Source organism: Urocitellus parryii, chromosome 3 (assembly GCF_045843805.1).
Source record: "Urocitellus parryii isolate mUroPar1 chromosome 3, mUroPar1.hap1, whole genome shotgun sequence".
In the NCBI taxonomy this organism is placed as follows: domain Eukaryota; kingdom Metazoa; phylum Chordata; class Mammalia; order Rodentia; family Sciuridae; genus Urocitellus; species Urocitellus parryii.
In genome coordinates, this window is record NC_135533.1 from 194865008 (window position 1) to 194881642 (window position 16635).

The 16635-nt window shown below is 52.5% G+C and overlaps 1 protein-coding gene across 1 annotated transcript in view; it reads right to left on the reverse strand.

The window, feature by feature from the left end:
- The window catches only part of Scn5a (sodium voltage-gated channel alpha subunit 5), a 95280-nt gene extending 83203 nt beyond the window's left edge, over positions 1-12077 (reverse strand). The window contains exon 1 of the mRNA XM_077795666.1: positions 12007-12077. The gene's annotated coding sequence lies outside the window, so the exon portion shown is untranslated. The remainder of the gene's footprint in view (positions 1-12006) is intronic.
- Positions 12078-16635: the final 4558 nt, after the last annotated feature.

The following is a 16635-nucleotide window of genomic DNA, read 5'->3' on the forward strand; positions in this document are numbered from 1 at the left end:
ACTTTTGCCTCATTCTGGGGCCCTTCTCTTCTGCCTTACTCTGCTCCCAAAGAAGAGGTTCAGGGAGAGGGTTGAGTGCCCTCGGAAAAGGTACCGAACCACCCAAGCTAGAGGCCAGGGCACCAGTGGTTCCCTGGGTACACCCTGGTCACATGCCACATGTGAGCATAGAGTCTGTCCCCTGCTCAGGTTGATGGGACACACTGGGAAGACAGGCACTTCTAGACTGACCACACCAGGGACAGGAGGATGGGGTTGAGGGAAGTCTGACAAGTCATCCACAAGATGCCAAGTGCTGACATGAGAACGAGGGACCTTCCTCACTCTGGGGCCTCAGTGCCTGAGATCCCATGGAGAACTGTAGCCCTTGCACACATCAGGCCACTTCCTGTCTTATCTGAGGAGAACATGCTCATGAACACCTCAACTTGGGCTCATGGGATTAACTAAATGGTTGAGGGGAACATTTACTCAGCATCTGTGTACAAGTTCCTACGGATGATTTCTTAGAATACTTTTCTTCTCAAGGTGACAGGTCCCAAATCAACAGGTGGTGATGAGGAAATGAAGTCCCCAGAGATTCCACACATACTTGCCGAGAATTGCAATGAGAAGACAACTGGGCCAGAGAACCTGCCCCTGTCTCTATCTCTGCCTCCCCTGCTGGCCTCCCCACTTCCCTCTCTTGAAGATTTCCTGTCCTTATGTGGGAGGAGGACGTGGTTTTTAGGGCTGTGTCTTGGAAGCTAGTTTGCCTATATGAACTTGGGCCCTGGCTCCTTAATTGCCTGTCTTCTCGGGCAGGGGAATTGATTTTCTCCAGCTTAGTTTTCCCATTGGCAAAGTGGGGTTTCTAATCGTACCCACTTCCCGGGACTGTGGTGAGGCAGAAGTGTATTGATATTTTCCCAGCCTTGGCACACAGCGCGTATTCACTGACTATATCGGTTGCTATTATCATGGTGGTTACGGCTGTCATTACGATCACGTGTCACTTAACAATGAAGATAGGTTCTGAGAAAAGCATCATTAGGCACTTCCGTCATTGTGTGAACACCATAGACTATATTTACACAAACCTAGATGGTGACGATCAATCATTATACACAGCCTCTCCCCTCTGCCCTTACTTTGGTGCTGGGATGGAACCTAGGACCTCACCACATGCTAATGCACACGCTATACCACTGAGCTACACCTTCAGCCACTGAACTCAACATGGCCTCTTGATACAATAGAGAAAGGAGATTTACATGAACTGTACGGCACAACACGGCCTACTGTTATATGGTAAACTTTATTTTATAAGTAAGCGTTCGCTCTCGAATAATGATAAAAATATGGTAAATACATAAATCAGTAAGGTGACCCTTGGTTGTCAAGTATCACACTCTACACATAGTTATATGTGCTGTGCTCTATGCGCCTGGCGGTGCAGCGGATACGCACACTCCAGCCTCTCTGCACGCTCAAGGCCAGGAACTGCTAATACAACGGTGGCTATGACACCACTAGGTGACAGCTATTTTTCAGCTTCATTACAAAATCCTGAGACCACCGCTGTTTATGTAGTCCATTGTTGACACTGTTATGTGGCACAGAGCTCTATTATTATTCTCATATGAGATCCAGCTCAGAGGGCCTCCCTTCCTCACCAGCCCTCCCTGCCTGGCTGGCTCTTCTCCTCTCTGTGCTCCTGGCACACTTGAATTCCCACATGCATTTTATGGCAGGGTAGAGTTTGCTTCCACATATACTTTCCCCCTTTGGGGTTTGTACTGAGCCCCTAAAGGGAGCCCAACCCAGTAAGGTGCCTGATGGATGAAGGAATAAACGCAAACTCACACTGTGACCCTGATCCCCTTTCTGGACCTCAGTTTCCCCAACTCTGAGCTGGAGTGAGCACTGACAAAGGGCTATCCCAACAGTGTCCCATGTTCATTATGAGCCCAGCATGGCACTAAGCACTGTTGTGGATTACTTTATTTCATCCTTGTGTTCATTATCCTCCTTTTACAGATGGGAAATCTGATGCTTAGAGTAAGTCAGTCTCTCAGTCTGTTTGAAGTCTTAACTATTGCACGACATTGCCTGTACTTCAGAGGGCACAGAACTGGGAGGAAAGGGTGTGGCTTACTTGTGGCCACCAGTTTGGATTGAGCAGGTCTGGGACATCCCCTCCCCGCCCCCTACACACACACACACACACACTCCAAGGCTAAGAGTTAGCTACTGGCCTCAGCAGAGGCTGGCCTGGCCCATGCCCACGCCTGGGCAGATGCTCCCAGGGAGACCTGGCCGATTTCTGCCCATGCCCAGAATCAGCAGTTTTCCTGAAAGAAAAGATTCCCTAGCAGTTCTCTCTCCAGCTCTGACACTGTCCAACAGGGGAGCCACTCACTGTGTGTGGCTACCAAGCAATTGGAACATGGCTAGCATGAACAGAGACCTGCTGCTGGGAACCCATACTAATTGGAAGGCTTAGTAGGAGACAAAAAAATGCCAACTAATTCATTAATATTTTTTTTTTCCTGTATGAGGGATTAAATCCAGGGGTACTTCAACACTGAGTTACATTGCCAGTCCTTGGTTTTTTACTTTTTATTTTGAGACAGGGTCTTGCTGAGTTGCTTAGTGCCTCGCTAAATTGTTGAGGCTGGCTTTGAACTTGCAATCCTCCTGCTTCAGCCTCTGGAGCTGCTGGGATTTACAGGCGTGTGCTACCACGCCCAGCTCATTAATAATTTTTAATATTGATTACAAGTTAAAAAAAGCTACCATTGAACTTGATAATATACTGGATTAAATAAAGCATGTTCAAATTGATTTCACCTGTTTCTTTTTACTTTTCTAAATGTGGCTGCTAGGAAAATCTAAAATTACATGTGTGACTTGCATTTGTGGCTCATGTTATATTCCTGTTGGAAGCCACTGATCTAGCGTTTGGGCTACCAGACCTTAAACCAGTATAGAAAGCCACCTGCTCTGGAGCCATGCCTCAGGCTGGCCTCTGGGGGATGGGGTAGAGGTGGGGATGTCGGAGGGGGTGGAGATGGGTTGAAGGAGAGTTGTCCAGGCAGACCAGGAAGTGCCACCCTGGTTTCTGGCAGTGGCTGTGGGTGGCTATGGAGGCTCAAGCCACAGGTTGGGGTGGTGCAGTGGAAGGGGGAGGGGTCCACAATGAGTTCAGACCATCCTTCCTGCCCAGGCAATTATCTGCACGTCCTGCTCTCCTCTCCGGGGTAACAGCTTGGACAAAGACTCCGTGGGGGTGCCAGCTGGTGCTCGTGGCCTGTGTATTCAGGTCCTTGCTCCCAGATCAAAGGCACATTGACACATCCTTGCACAAGGGCCTCAGCTAACCGGCTCCCTGCAGGCTCTATTCCTTTGAGACTGCACCAGCATTAACCCTGTGCAGTCCGGAGCCTGCCCTGGCCGTAGAAGGAGGCTGGGGCCGTAGAAGGGGGCTTTCTTTCCGTGGTCCCAATCCAGCCTCCAGCAATCTTGGGAAGTCCTGCAGAATCACCCCCATCCCTCTCCCAGGCGAACACGCCCACCCCAGAAGCTGGGGATGCCCTCATTTACACACATTTGCATCTCATTTATTCCAACACTCTGGGAAGCGCTGGCTAATTCAGCAGACAGGAAAACCCTGCCCATTTTCACCCTGCCAAGTAATTCCCCTACAGGGATGAACAGGGGGGTCTTGGAGACCAGAGCCCCCTTGAGGGGTGAAAGCTGAGGAGAAAACTGGCACTGTCAGCCCCAGCCCTGCATTTAGTCCACTTCAAAAGGACAGACTGGTTTGAGTTCCCCTAAAGTGCGGCTCGCCCCCCCTTTTCCCTCCTCACCCCTTCCCCACAGCAAGAATAGGGGTCAAGGGTCAGGGCTGGATAGCAGCACATTCACTGAGTCCACTGTTCAACAGTGTCTGGGTGCCAGGTCAGGGGACTGCAAACTCCCCAAGTAGTCAGGAAACCCCTCCACAGGGCACACCGCACCCTCTTCCTCCAGGTCCGGGTCTTCCCTGTCAGCCCCTGGGGATCTATAGTGCACTGAATGGCACCGCACTTGTGGCCAGGACCCATCATTGCCAGACCCAGAGGGTCCAGGGTGGAGACCTGGAGGATCTAACTTGCTGAGACCACAGTGATGGGGGTGGGGGAGGGGCAGCCCAGCCATCCAGGGGCACTTTCACCCTAGACCCCCAAACCAGGTGTCTACCCTTACACAGCACACATAATCAGGGCAGAATGGTGCCCACCAGAGAGAGGCCCCATGGAACACTCTTGCACTCTGGTGCCCATGAGACTGCAATCAGCATCCTCTCTCTAGCCCAGTTCCTTCCAACTCATTTTTCTTTATTCCTGAGCTGAAAAAAGGCCTTCACTGGGGAACTGCATGGACGCCATGGCAACAGAGGGATTTATGAGGCACCTACTGTGTGCACTGAGGGAGATAAGACACCCCCCCCAAAGGAAACTGGGAGGCCTACCCTCTGGGGTCTTTCAACTCCCGGAGGGAGATAAGTCAATCCAAGACACTAAATCTCTGCCACAAAAATGTCCACAACGCAGTATAACTCCATATGCAACCCCTTTTCCTTAACGCTGCTTTAAATTAAGGTATAACTAAAATTCAAGACCCGGGTTCGATCCTCAGCACCACAAACAAACAAAGATGTTGTGTCCGCCAAGAACTAAAAAATAAATAAATATTAAAAAAAAAAAAGAAAATGCACAGTTTAGACCTAGTTGGATGAGTTTCGATGACTACATATACCTGTTAACTGCCACCACAATTAAGATAGTAAACACTCCCCTTACTCTAAAAGTCTCCTTCTGTCCCTTTCCGACACCTGCTCTGATTTCTAGCACCACAGATTAGTTTTGCCTGTTCTCGAACTTCACGCCTATGGGCTCTTTTGTGTCAGCTTGCTTTTGCTTCACGTAATGTTTTTGACAATTTTTTTTTTTTCTTTTTGGCGAGTGCCAGCTAAGATACCTGTGCAATGCAATGTGAGCACAAGGAACTCTTCTGGGGACAAGTTCTTAATTGGATCAAAAAAAAAAAAAAAAAAAAAAAAGCGAGGACCAGAAGGGGCCCAAAGTCCAGTTGTCTCTGAGGACGGTAGGCCCCCAAGGATTCATAGGGAGTGGTTTCCCCCCCTCCTCCTTCCCTCAGACAGTTCTTGAAACGGAAGTGCAGCAATTATACCTCTAATAGGCACCCGGGCTCAGCCAGTGAGTGGGGGCTTTCCCTGGGTTTCCAGTCCTGTTGGCAACTCGCTGTGGCTTTATTTAACTGGCAGTCTGTGCTGAATCCGACCCAGCAAGGCGGCGGGGCTGGCGCTGCCATCGGCCTGCGGCTGAGAGCCTGTGCATCTTCCGCTGAGCTCTACTTTGGTGGTCAGGCCTTGGTCCCTTAGCCTCCCTGCAGCCCCCACCCCACCCCAGCTGGTGTCCCCTGGGTGGGGACCCTGGCCCAGCAGGGAATGAACTCAGGGGCTCGTCTGGGTCCCCTTCCTGCTTTTGGCCTGGGCTGAGGAGGAGGCTGGGACTTTGATGGTTAGGTGGGCCGTATGGATTGGCTGGGCTGGTCCCTCCCATGGTCTGATCCACCCCTGAGATCATCCCCGGCACGTCCCAGCCGGGCCCCAGGTGTGGGGGATGGCGACTGTAGCCTGAGAGTGGATTTGGTGCCTGAAGTCAGATGACCTCTCCTGCCCTGACATCTCTTTGAAACCTGCCTCTGAGCCAGCCCCTTCCTTCATCAGGCCTTCCCTTCGAGGAATCAATAACCCTCCAGAAAGGCCCTTTCCACGGTTCAAAATCCATTCCCAGAAAGCTCAGGCTCCCCGGGCAAAGGGCGTGGCCCTGGGCTGAGCTCCGCCCCCGCATCCCCCGGTGACCTTGAACCGACGGAGGTGGGCAGCACCGGGCCTTCAGCCTCCCAGGGGTGTAAGGCCAGCAGCAAAAGCCTGCAAGTCCGCGCGATGACCGAGGACAGGGGACCTCCGAGAGGGTGAGGGACCTGCCGGGATGCACACGGACGCCTCCATCCTTCCCCTCTGCTGATACTCCTGTGGGGCCTGACTTTCCACTGCCTCCCTGGGAGATTTAATCAGAAGAAACTGAAGAGGAGCGAGAGAACTCCAGCCTCAGATCATAAACACTCTCTCCCGACAACAGCCTCCGAGACATGATCCCTTTCCAAATCTCCTCCACAGCTGGGCTCCAATGGCACCTCCTCCAGGAGGCCTTCCTGGCTGCTCTGAACCCCACAGACCTCCCACTGGGGAGCCCAAGCCCCTGACCGTGACCTTGCACTCTGCCTGTCCTGGGCAGATGGCTTTCTGGCCCACGGGGTTCAACCTGGGAGGACCTGTGGGTCCTGGGGATCCTCGTCTGCCCCTCCAGAGATGAAGGAAGAGAGGGGACTGAAGAAAAGAGGCAGACAAACTGTCACATCAGACTGTGGCTCTAACAGTCACAACTACATTTTTTGGGGGGGAGGGGGGGTGACGGGGTATACCAGTCCTCCTTCAGGAAATGAAATTGTTGGAGGAGGCTTTGGTACCTGGCTCCCCCCCCCCCACAGAGGTGACTCTGTAGGGAAGGGGTGAGGGCAGACCCAGCAGAGAAGGTGACACAAGTTGTAAAGAATCTATGTCAGATGTCCCCAAGGTTGTGCCAGCTGTGGTTCCGGTCCCCACAAAGCCTGGTCCCCGGACTTCCTCCCCTAGCTGGGGGGTCCCAGGTCTCAGGAATTGACGTGGGGTCTCTATAAATAGTGCCATTCCATATTGATCATCTTAAAAAGACACGGTATGTTCTAGGCCCACGGAGAGGAGAGTTGTGTCTAAAAATAGACTCATTCCCAGGAACTGCTGCCAGGGAGGAGAGTGGTGTAAGCTGTGTGTGTGTGTAGCCGAAGGGGCAGTCCACTGACAGGGTGGGGGTTAGGAGTGAGGCACAGCACCTCTTCCTCCCCACCCCGTCTCCTCTGCTCCTGCCACAGCCGCCAGCCCACTAGCTGGTTCCTGCCTCAGGGCCTTTGCACGGGCAGTTTCCTCTTCAAAATTCTTCTCCCAGATCTCTTAAGTATTGGTTTTCCTTCTTGTTATTCAGGTCTCCAATCCGTTTCCTACTTCAAGAGGCATTTCCTGGTTAGCCAGTCCTATTGTCTCCAACCCCTGTTTCATTTCCTTGATAGCACTCACCAAAATTATCTTCTGTCCTTATTTGTTTAGTGATTATCCAGTCTGTCTTACTCTACTAACATGCAAAAACCTCATGAGAGCGGTTATTTTATCTGTTTGGGATACCTTCTAGAATCTTCCATGGCACAAAGTAGGTGCTGAATGTCCTCTCCAGGCTCTCCCTCACCACCCCAGGCTGAACTCTATGGTAGGCCATCCTGGGCTAGAAGGAGGCAGGGGCGTCCAACCCAGGCTCACTCTGCCCCCTCTGCCATCCTGGTCGTTGATCTGCTCCCTGGCTGCCCAGCCTCCGCCTGCAGGCAGCTCCCTGGCCTTCTCTTCCCTCTGCCTCCTTTAAGGTTCAGCCACAGGACTTTTACCCCAGCCCGTCCGTTCCCACTTTTGTCACCCTGGATACCTGCCCTAGACACCCTCATCGCGTGTCCCTGTCTCTGAATGCGGTGTTCTGGAATACCCTTCTCTTACCACAGCAAGGGCTGCTCCCCTGCCCAGCTCCACCACCGCAGCCTCTCTTGGGGTTCACAGGAAGAGACACTGAACCTGGGCCTTCCTGACTGGCTCCGTGAATAAACAAGGACAACTGTATACCGACTGTGCGCAGTTTTCAGCTGCAGACATCCAGCCCCTCGCTCTGGGGGAAAGGCTTTTCCCCCCCCGTGAGTGCCTGCCCGCGGGTGGGCTGCGGAACACACCTGCTAGAGGGTCCACGTCAGGCTTTCCCTACAGCTCTCCCTGGACCCCACCTCTGGCCAGCTCCCCTCTATCTTTCTCCTCCCTCTTCAACCATCAAGCCCCTTGAAAGTACTGTCTACACATGCTGTCTCCACCTCCTTCTCACTCCTCAACCCGCTCCACCTGGCTTCCCTTCCCACCAATTCATTCATCCTCCAGAACCGCCTGTGAGGGGCACCACGTTCTGTGGCACTGGGAGCGGAATTTCTCCTGCCAAGGTCAACAGCACCTTCACTGTTGCTCAGCCTAATAGGAACTTCTTTTTAAATCACTTATACTTTTTTTTTTTTTTGATATCTATCCATGAACTTCCCAGAGGGAGTTTTTAAAAAAAAAAAAAATATTTATTTATTTGTTGGTATTGGGGATTGAACCCAGGGGGTGCTTTACCACTGAGCCATATTCCCTGTCCCCTTTTATTTTTTTATTTAGAGAACAGGGTCTCGCTGAGTTGCTTAGGGCCTCCCTAAGTTGCCGAGGCTGGCTTTGAACTCGTGACCCTCCTGCCTCAGCCTCCCAAGCTGCTGGGATTACAGGTGTGCACCACCATGCCTGGCCTCCAGAAGGTATTTTCCGAAGTCTCTCAGTAGAAAGGGCAGGGGACTCCTGGTTTTCCTGCTGCCACTCTGGTTGCTCCTTCCGGCCTCTGCCCACTTCTGCCTCCATTGTGGAAGTGCTTCTGGGCTCTTGACCCCACTCTCCTTCCTCTCACTCTCTAGACCCCATTGGAACCACTTGGATGCTTTCAAGCTACAGATGCCCCCAAGCTCCACTCCAGAACCAGATGAACTGGCATGCTGGGGGGAACAGTCTGAGCACGGGTATTATTACATACAGCTTTCCAAGTGTGGTGAGTGTCACCAGGACTGAGAACCAAGCCCTCTCCCTGGGCCATCTAATTCACCACTGTGGCTCCAATGACCAGCCTCTGCTGGCCGCTCCCAGTTCCCACCTCCAGCCCAAATCTCCTTCTGGAACACACTTCCTTCTTGAATCCTTCCCTCCAACTCCCTGCTGGATGTTAGTATCTCCCCTAGAAGTATGACAGGTTCAAGGCAGAGCCTGAGAAGTCACTTCTCCTTTGCTCTTCATCAAGTTTGTCAACCCAGATTTCATTTGCCCATGCCGCCTCACAGGGTGATATGGGGACAGTACACCTCACTGGGTGAGCCGCCAAAGTCAGGGATGGCAGAGAGCATATTCCTTAGTGGAGAAGGGAGATGGCTTTGTCACCTGTGCTAACTTGCCTGTCACCTCTCCTTCAACTGAAAGACTCGGGTTGGCACCTATGGTCTGCCCTGGAGAGGTTGGCATATTACAGAGCAGATACATTGACACCGGGGCTCAAACCCAAGGTCTGCCACTTGGTAGACGTGTGACAGTGAGCAAGTTCTGAGCCTCCAGTTTCACCCTCTGCAAAATGGCCATTATTGTTGTCTTGGCTGCCAGGGTTTATGCACTTGTAAAGTGCGCAGCGCATCCCTGGCCTAGAGAAAGCGCTCAGTCAATGTTACTATTTTTAGTACCATTACTGAGGATAAATTCCCAATTCTTGAACATAGCTCATAAGGGTCCCTGTGACGGTGATCTTGGCTTCTACTTTGCTCTTTTCTGCCTCACACCAGAGGACCCAGCAGATCACTCAACTAACTGTGCTGTTTCACATCTCAGTACTTTTGTACATACTGGTTATGATGGCTAAAGTGTGCTGGTCTCACCTTAAAACTCCTATTCACCCTTCAAAACCCAGGTGGAAAGTTATTATTTTTTTTTCTTTTTTGAGATAGGATCTTGCAAAGTTGATTAGGACCTCGATAAGTTGCTGAGGCTGGTCTTGAACTTGAATCCTTCTGCCTCAGCCTCCCAAGTGGCTGGGATTACTGGTGTGCACCACCAGACCATGCTTGGAAGGTTTATTTCTGTTAGAAAGATAACCCTGATTTTCCTGTTCAAAGGTAATCACCCCCTCCTTTGAGTGGGCTCTGGGACATCATTGCAAACCCTTCAAGAAACCTTCCCAAGGATCAACAGGAACTAGTCCTTGTGAAATCGAAACTGCTATTTATCACTGTCCTAGGCTGCCCTCAGGACTCCCTGCTCTTTGGATTGCCTGGGTACCAGCCTCCCCTGCTCCTCCATTCCCAGCTGTCTCTGGTGCTTCCCACCATTCCTTCAAGCTTGTTCTTCAGGCTGAATGAGTCAATCCTGGAATTTTTCCAGAGTAGCTTTGATCACCACATAACGCCAGGCTGAGCGCCCTGGAGTGCATCAGCTGCCCATGCCACACTGGGCTGAATGTGGTTCTTGGCACCTTGGGGCCAGTTCTCTTTCTCCTCAGATCCTTATTGGTTAGTTCTAGGTCCATTTGGCCCCCGGGAAATGGATTTCAAGGGATCTTCACCCTGAGTGGTGCCCCCAATCTAATGCTTTCTCTGTGACCTTGGATAAGTCCTTGACCCCCTCGGGGTTTTGATTTCCCCACTTCTACAATGTGGTGGTGGTGATAGGGTTAGATGAAAAGTTTTAAAAAGCTCTTTTCAGCACTTTGTCCATTCTAGCAATGAATCTCTGCTCCACACCCTGTCTGTCCCTAGACCCCCTCCACCCCTCCCCTGCTGTGTGCTCCTGGGACAGCAGCCTGTCTCATCCTAATTCCACCTTGCCACTCATTACCACCACTCATGTACACCTGCCTAATTCTCACTGGGAGGAGATGAGGTCAAGGAGATGGGAGTGGAGGGCAGAATCAAGGGTCCTGACTCTTCTTAGTCTGGATCTCTGCTGCTCAGGGTCCCTCTAGGTCCTGAGGCCTGGTAGGAACTTGGGAGAGGGCTGTGGTGACCTGGCATGGTGGGGGTCATGAGGTGTGTCTGTCTGGATGGTTCTGTCTTGCTCACGGGGAGAGGTGCTTGGAGTCTCAGGGGTAAGCAAACAGTTGGGGAACGGAAAGCCATCCCAGGACCCCAACAGGATACCACGGCCCAGCCAGGCTCAAGGCAGGAAAGGGAACAGTGAGTTCTGCCAGGGCCGCTGCTGTGCCTGTGCGCTGCCCTCCAACAGGTGTCTGCAAGTCAGGCCTACAGCCGGGCCTTGGCCCCAGCCTTGCCCCCATCATCACCACCACCACCGCCGCCGCCACCCCTACCCCCACCTCTGCCCCCACCAGACCTTGGCCCCTCAGACAAGGCTAGGCACCTCCACTTTCTCCCAGGGCGCCACCAAAGACGATCAAATAGCACAGAGGTCAAGAGCCGCCTCCTGTCAGGGAGCGTCAATCTGTCCCGGTCAGAGCTAGGAGGGCAGAGAACTCTCCCGAATCTCAGCACCCAGACATCTCTTCGCTTTCGCAGGGCAGAGATCAGATAGCAGCGATGCGGGTACTTTGGGGTGTCAGAGGGTGCCTAGATCTCTTCGTGGTCCAAGCGCCCAGAGATGGGGCACACACGTAGATCTCTCTCCCATTAGCGCTCACTGAGATCTCCTTTCAAGACGCTCAGAGATCTCGTCCAACAGAGAGAATAGCCCCAGCGGACGGATCCCCTGGGCCCAAGGAAAGAGGGTGCTTGGCCTTCTCCCCCATCCCCAGTACTATCCTGTCGGCCCCCTCACCCCCGCTCTCTGCAAACACATTCATTGCGCGCCTCATCGCCGCTCTGACCTTGGGGTCTCCGGCCTCGGGAATCCGGGTCCCAAACCTAGACTGTCCCCGAGCCTGCGCCAGGGATGGCCGGGAAGCCGGGGCCGGAGCTCCCCCTCCCCCGGCCCTCGACAGCGCACAGGGAAACCCGGAAGGAAAGGGAAGGGGAAGGAGGCACCCGGCTATCAGAGACGCCCCCGGGGGATCCCCTCCAGCCGGGGCGACCTGTGCCCCTTCTTCCCCGTTTCCACTCTCAGGAGCACCGATCGGGGAGGGAGCGACCAGCCGGACCCTGGGCAGGGGAGGGGGCGCGCAGAGGCTGGAGCTCCGGCCCTCGGGGAGGAAAGTTGGGCGGCGGCAGGCGCAGGGGGCTCCGGCCGGGCCAGGGCTGCCAGGAGCCGGGGCGCTCGCTCACCTGCTGGTCCCCCGGCCCGGCCCCGCGGTGGGCGGCTGCGGCTCGGCGCGGACTCGGCTCGGCACGGGCTTGGGGCACTGGGCTCAGGCTCAGCGGCCCCGGGGGCGCGATCCCCGCATCCCACGGGCGCCGCCGCCGTCTCGGCTCCGCGGCTCGGCTCGGGCTCCCGGGCTCGGCGGGCGGCGCGGGCTCGGGCTGGGGGCGGGGTCGGGGGCGGGCCCCGCCTGGGCTCGGCCTGGGGCTTGGGGCCCCGGGCTGGCTCCGCCCCAGAGCGACGCGCCCGGGGCTCCGCACGTGGCGCTCCGCCCGCTAGGAGGGTGAACACGCCGGCACTCGCCGGGGCGCACACCCCCACGCTGACCCGGGGACGCCCTGCCATAGACAGCCGCCCACGCGGGCACCGGACAGACACACAGACACACGCTGGCTTACGCACACTGACCTGGGGACGCTTCGCCACAGAGAGCCACCCACGCAAGCACGGACAGGCACACACCGACAAACACCGGCAAGCACCCTGGCACAAGCGGGAAGTGTATATACACACATCTCCTCGCTGACTTGGGGACCCTCTACGCCAGCCACCCATCCACTGGACACACACTGACATCCATTCTGAGACAGACACACATCTGCATACCTGCACCGACACACACACGTACATGCACACTGAGAGAGATGAGATACACCCTGACACCCACACGGAATTAAACAGACACATCATTGACACACACTGACACTGAGGCAGTGTCACCCACACGGCTCAGACATACATCCACTGGCACCCTGACACACACACAAAGAACCACACTCTCCTAGAGACATACAGTACAGTACAGAAACCTGCACAATAGTTGATACCTACATGGACACACTGACACACATGTACTGACAGAAGCAAACACACAACCAGACCCAGAATCAAGCTTGCAACCAACAAACACAGACACCTACCCCGACACAAACACACACATACACTCTTGAGCTAGGTACAGCCTTCTCCTTGGCACATACAGAGATAAAGAGTCACTGACATGTATAGTCACTCACTCAAGGACTCTATCACAGTGTGATACAGTCATTCACATGTGGGCACAGATTTACATACAGAGAAACATTAATTTACACACCCAGGCAGATCGACAGGGTAACACTTGGAATACGGAATACGTTGGAGCACTCTTCTGTTTAAAATGACAGGCCACCAGGTTTTGTCTCCCAGGGAGACAGTGCATGTCTCCCTGGGACTGGGCCACTGCCCAGTGCCATCACAGGAGCACACCCATGTACACATACATGCACACACACACACAGCCTTTATTATTTTTCTAGTAGCTTTTTACTTTCCTGGACATTTTCAAGGCTCCTAGAAGCTTCTGTTTTGTTGAGCAAAACAGGTGCTGGGTTTGGAAGCCCAAAGGCTGGAACCTGATCTTCTATTATTAGGATTTTGAAGAAGTGGGGGTGGGAGAGTGTCAGCATCCCTTTGGGACCTGGGTGTGGGGCTCTCGGGGTCACTGGATGCCTTATGTGTATACAGAAGGGCTGCGCATGCTTGCAGAAGGGATCAGTAAGAAAGTCGGTCTGCAGGAAAGTTCAGGACACAGGCCTTTGGCTCTGAGTCGGACGGGATGTCTGGCGGTCAGACAGATGGACCACAGATCTCCTGCCTGCCTGTAGCCCCTGCCTGGCCTCAGGTTAGCCAGCAGCTCCCACTAGCGGTGAGAGTGAGAAACTGGGTCCTTGTCAACATTTCAGTTTCGAGCATGGGACACGCCTTCCCAAGCTCAGATCTACTAGGAGGGAGGAGAGTCAGTAGAAGGAAACTTCCTCCTTTTCCGAGATCTTCCACCACCACCGATGTCTGAACCCAGAATAAAGATTCAAACTTGAAAATGGGCATTGGTCCAAGGAGAAGAGAGGGCTGGAACAGAAGTACTGGGGAGTGGGGGGCAGTGCTGAGAGCCGGCACAGGTGGGCTTTCCACATTCCTCCTTAGGGCTGGGGATGAGATGTAGCCTGCAGGAGAGTTGGACTAAACCAGTGATTGACATTCACCCGGGATTTAAAGGAGGTGGGGAGAAGTCCACGGAAGAGAAGTAATCAAAGCCGTGACCCTATGGAGAGTCAGCCATAAAAACACATCTGGTGGGGGGGACAGAAGCTGCAGAGGGCAGGAAAGGGCAAGGCACCTGGAGACCGTGCCTCAGACAAGTAACCCATGCCAAGATCTGGCCAGCTCCCCTCTTTGTGTCAGATCCTATTTAATTAAGGCAGTAAGAAGAATATGCAGTTAGTAGTTAGTCAAAGGGTTTTTAAAACCTGTATTCCCTATTTCTCACCCTTCCCCTCACCTCAGACCTGGAGCTGGATTCAGCGTATTCTTGCGTGGATCTGTGCAAGATTCTTCTCTTGTATTACTGTATTTCTTTCCCATTACTGTTACCCCACTGCTAATTACCTCCCCACGCAAGGCGTCCTCTCTGATAGATGAAAGTAGGTCTTTAAGTACATACATACCCTTGTAAAATACGTGTTGTTTGTGCACTTTTTTTTTTTGCCCTGTCCTCAGCTTTTCTATGTATGTTTTGCTTCTGTTGAACCTACAGTTGGAAATGTGTACATCCTCAATATTCAGCTGTAGGGCTTCCCCCCAGTAGAACCCATCTGTAAAATCAGCACAAGGAAGCCAATCTACATCTCTCTCTCATTCTCTCTTCCTGCACTTTTGTAACCCCCCCTCCCCCAGGATTAACTACTGTGATATCATCAAATTCCCTCTGCTAGTTTTTCCTTGTTTTGATGTTTATTTAAAATGGAATTGTGAGCCGGGCGCGGTGGCACACTCCTGTAATCCCAGTGGCTCCAGAGGCTGAGGCAGGAGGATCGTGAGTTCAAAGCCAGCCTCAGCAATGGTGAGGCAACTAAGCAACTCAGTGAAACTCTGTCTCTAAATAAAATACAAAATAGGAGTGGGGATGTGGCTCAGTAGTTGAGTGCCCCAGAGTTCAATCTCTGGTACCAAATAAACAAATAAATGGAACCATAAAGCACCAACTCTTTTAAGCTTGGATTCTTTGGATCAGCTTTGTGTTTGTGAGATTCACCCAAATTGCTGTTTGTTGTAGCGTATTTGTTCTCATTGCTATATAGAATGTCATCATGGGAATCTATCGACATTTGTCCACTTTGCTGATGATGAGGGTTTGTTTGGGTAGTTTCTAGCCTGGGTTCATTATGGACAGTGCACTATGCATATTTTAGCGCATGAATTTGGGTGAATATTTATACGCACTTCTGCCAGGCACATACCTGGGAGTGCAATTGCTGAGTCATCAGAGAGCAAGTGTTCAGTTGCCGAGTCATTGGAGAGCAAGGGTTCACTTATAGTGGACGTGGCCAGTTTTCCAAAGTGGTTCTACCACTGTGCCTTCCACTAGCAGTGAAAATGCGTTATGTGAATGTGTACTAATTCTGGTTCATCTACATTCTCCAGCACTTGGTATTTTTGTCATTTTCATTGTAGTCACTTGAGTGGGTGTGCAGAGGTTTTACATTGTGGTTTTAATTGGCATTTCCCTGATGACTAATGAAATTGAACACTTTTGCATGGTTTATTGGCCATTTGTGTGCGTGCACTTTTCAATTATATAAATGGGTATTGTTCTAGATTTCATTCTTTTCTTATGTTTCCCCCTGAATGCTCTGCTTTTGAGCTGAATCCATGGTGTGGGCAGCCAGTTCTTTGCTTGTGATAGCTGCAGAGTGTTCCATATTATGCATCTACCACCCTTTATTTATCCCTTCTCCATAGAGGTGAGGGACTGAAGCTGATATGTGGATGAAAAGAGTAGTAATTGTTTTGTTTCTATTTTTGTCACTCTGCTAATTCCTGAGGTGGAGGTGGGCAAACAAGCAAGTGTATTAGGGTCTTAGAACCCAGAAACACTGGACCACGAGGCATCTTAGAAGGCAGAGGGAGGTGCAGGGTGGGGCTGGGGGAAAGCCACACAAAGACCAGCAGACAAAGAGATGCCTTCTCCAGTCTCCCAGCCAGGGAGTCCTCCCCTGTTCAGTCTCTTGACTTTGGGAGGGGGCATCTGATACATCAGAGGCAAGAGTAAGGAGGCTTCTAGCTCCCTACTTCTGTTGGGTGTTGGAATACTGGCTGTCATGAGCACATTCCTGCTAGGCAGAGGGTTGGAGAAGTTCCCATTGAGAACCCAACCAGCCCAAGAAAAGAGACCCCCCCCCCCCCGCAATACCTCCTCCCCCACAATCATTGCTTCTACCTGTCAAGAAGCCACACCCCCATCCTTCTTTTTCCTGCCTGCCTCTCCTGGGAAGGCTGTATGTAATGCATGGTGTCTCTCTTCAGTTTCTCTGTATCCAGTGTGGCGTGGAACTTGAGGATGGCCAAGAGGCATAAGCACACCTCAGCCAGGGAAGAAAGAGAGTGGTTCTGGGAAAACATTGGCTTTCCTGATACAAGAGGACAGGAGCCACGGGATCTCCTGGCTTCCTTCTCCCGGCTCCTTCCCTCTTTGAGCAATGGCAAGGTGCTCAGAGCATCTTAAATGTGAGGCTGGGAGATTTTGAGACTTTGGCCGGGATGACAGAGAGCTTCAT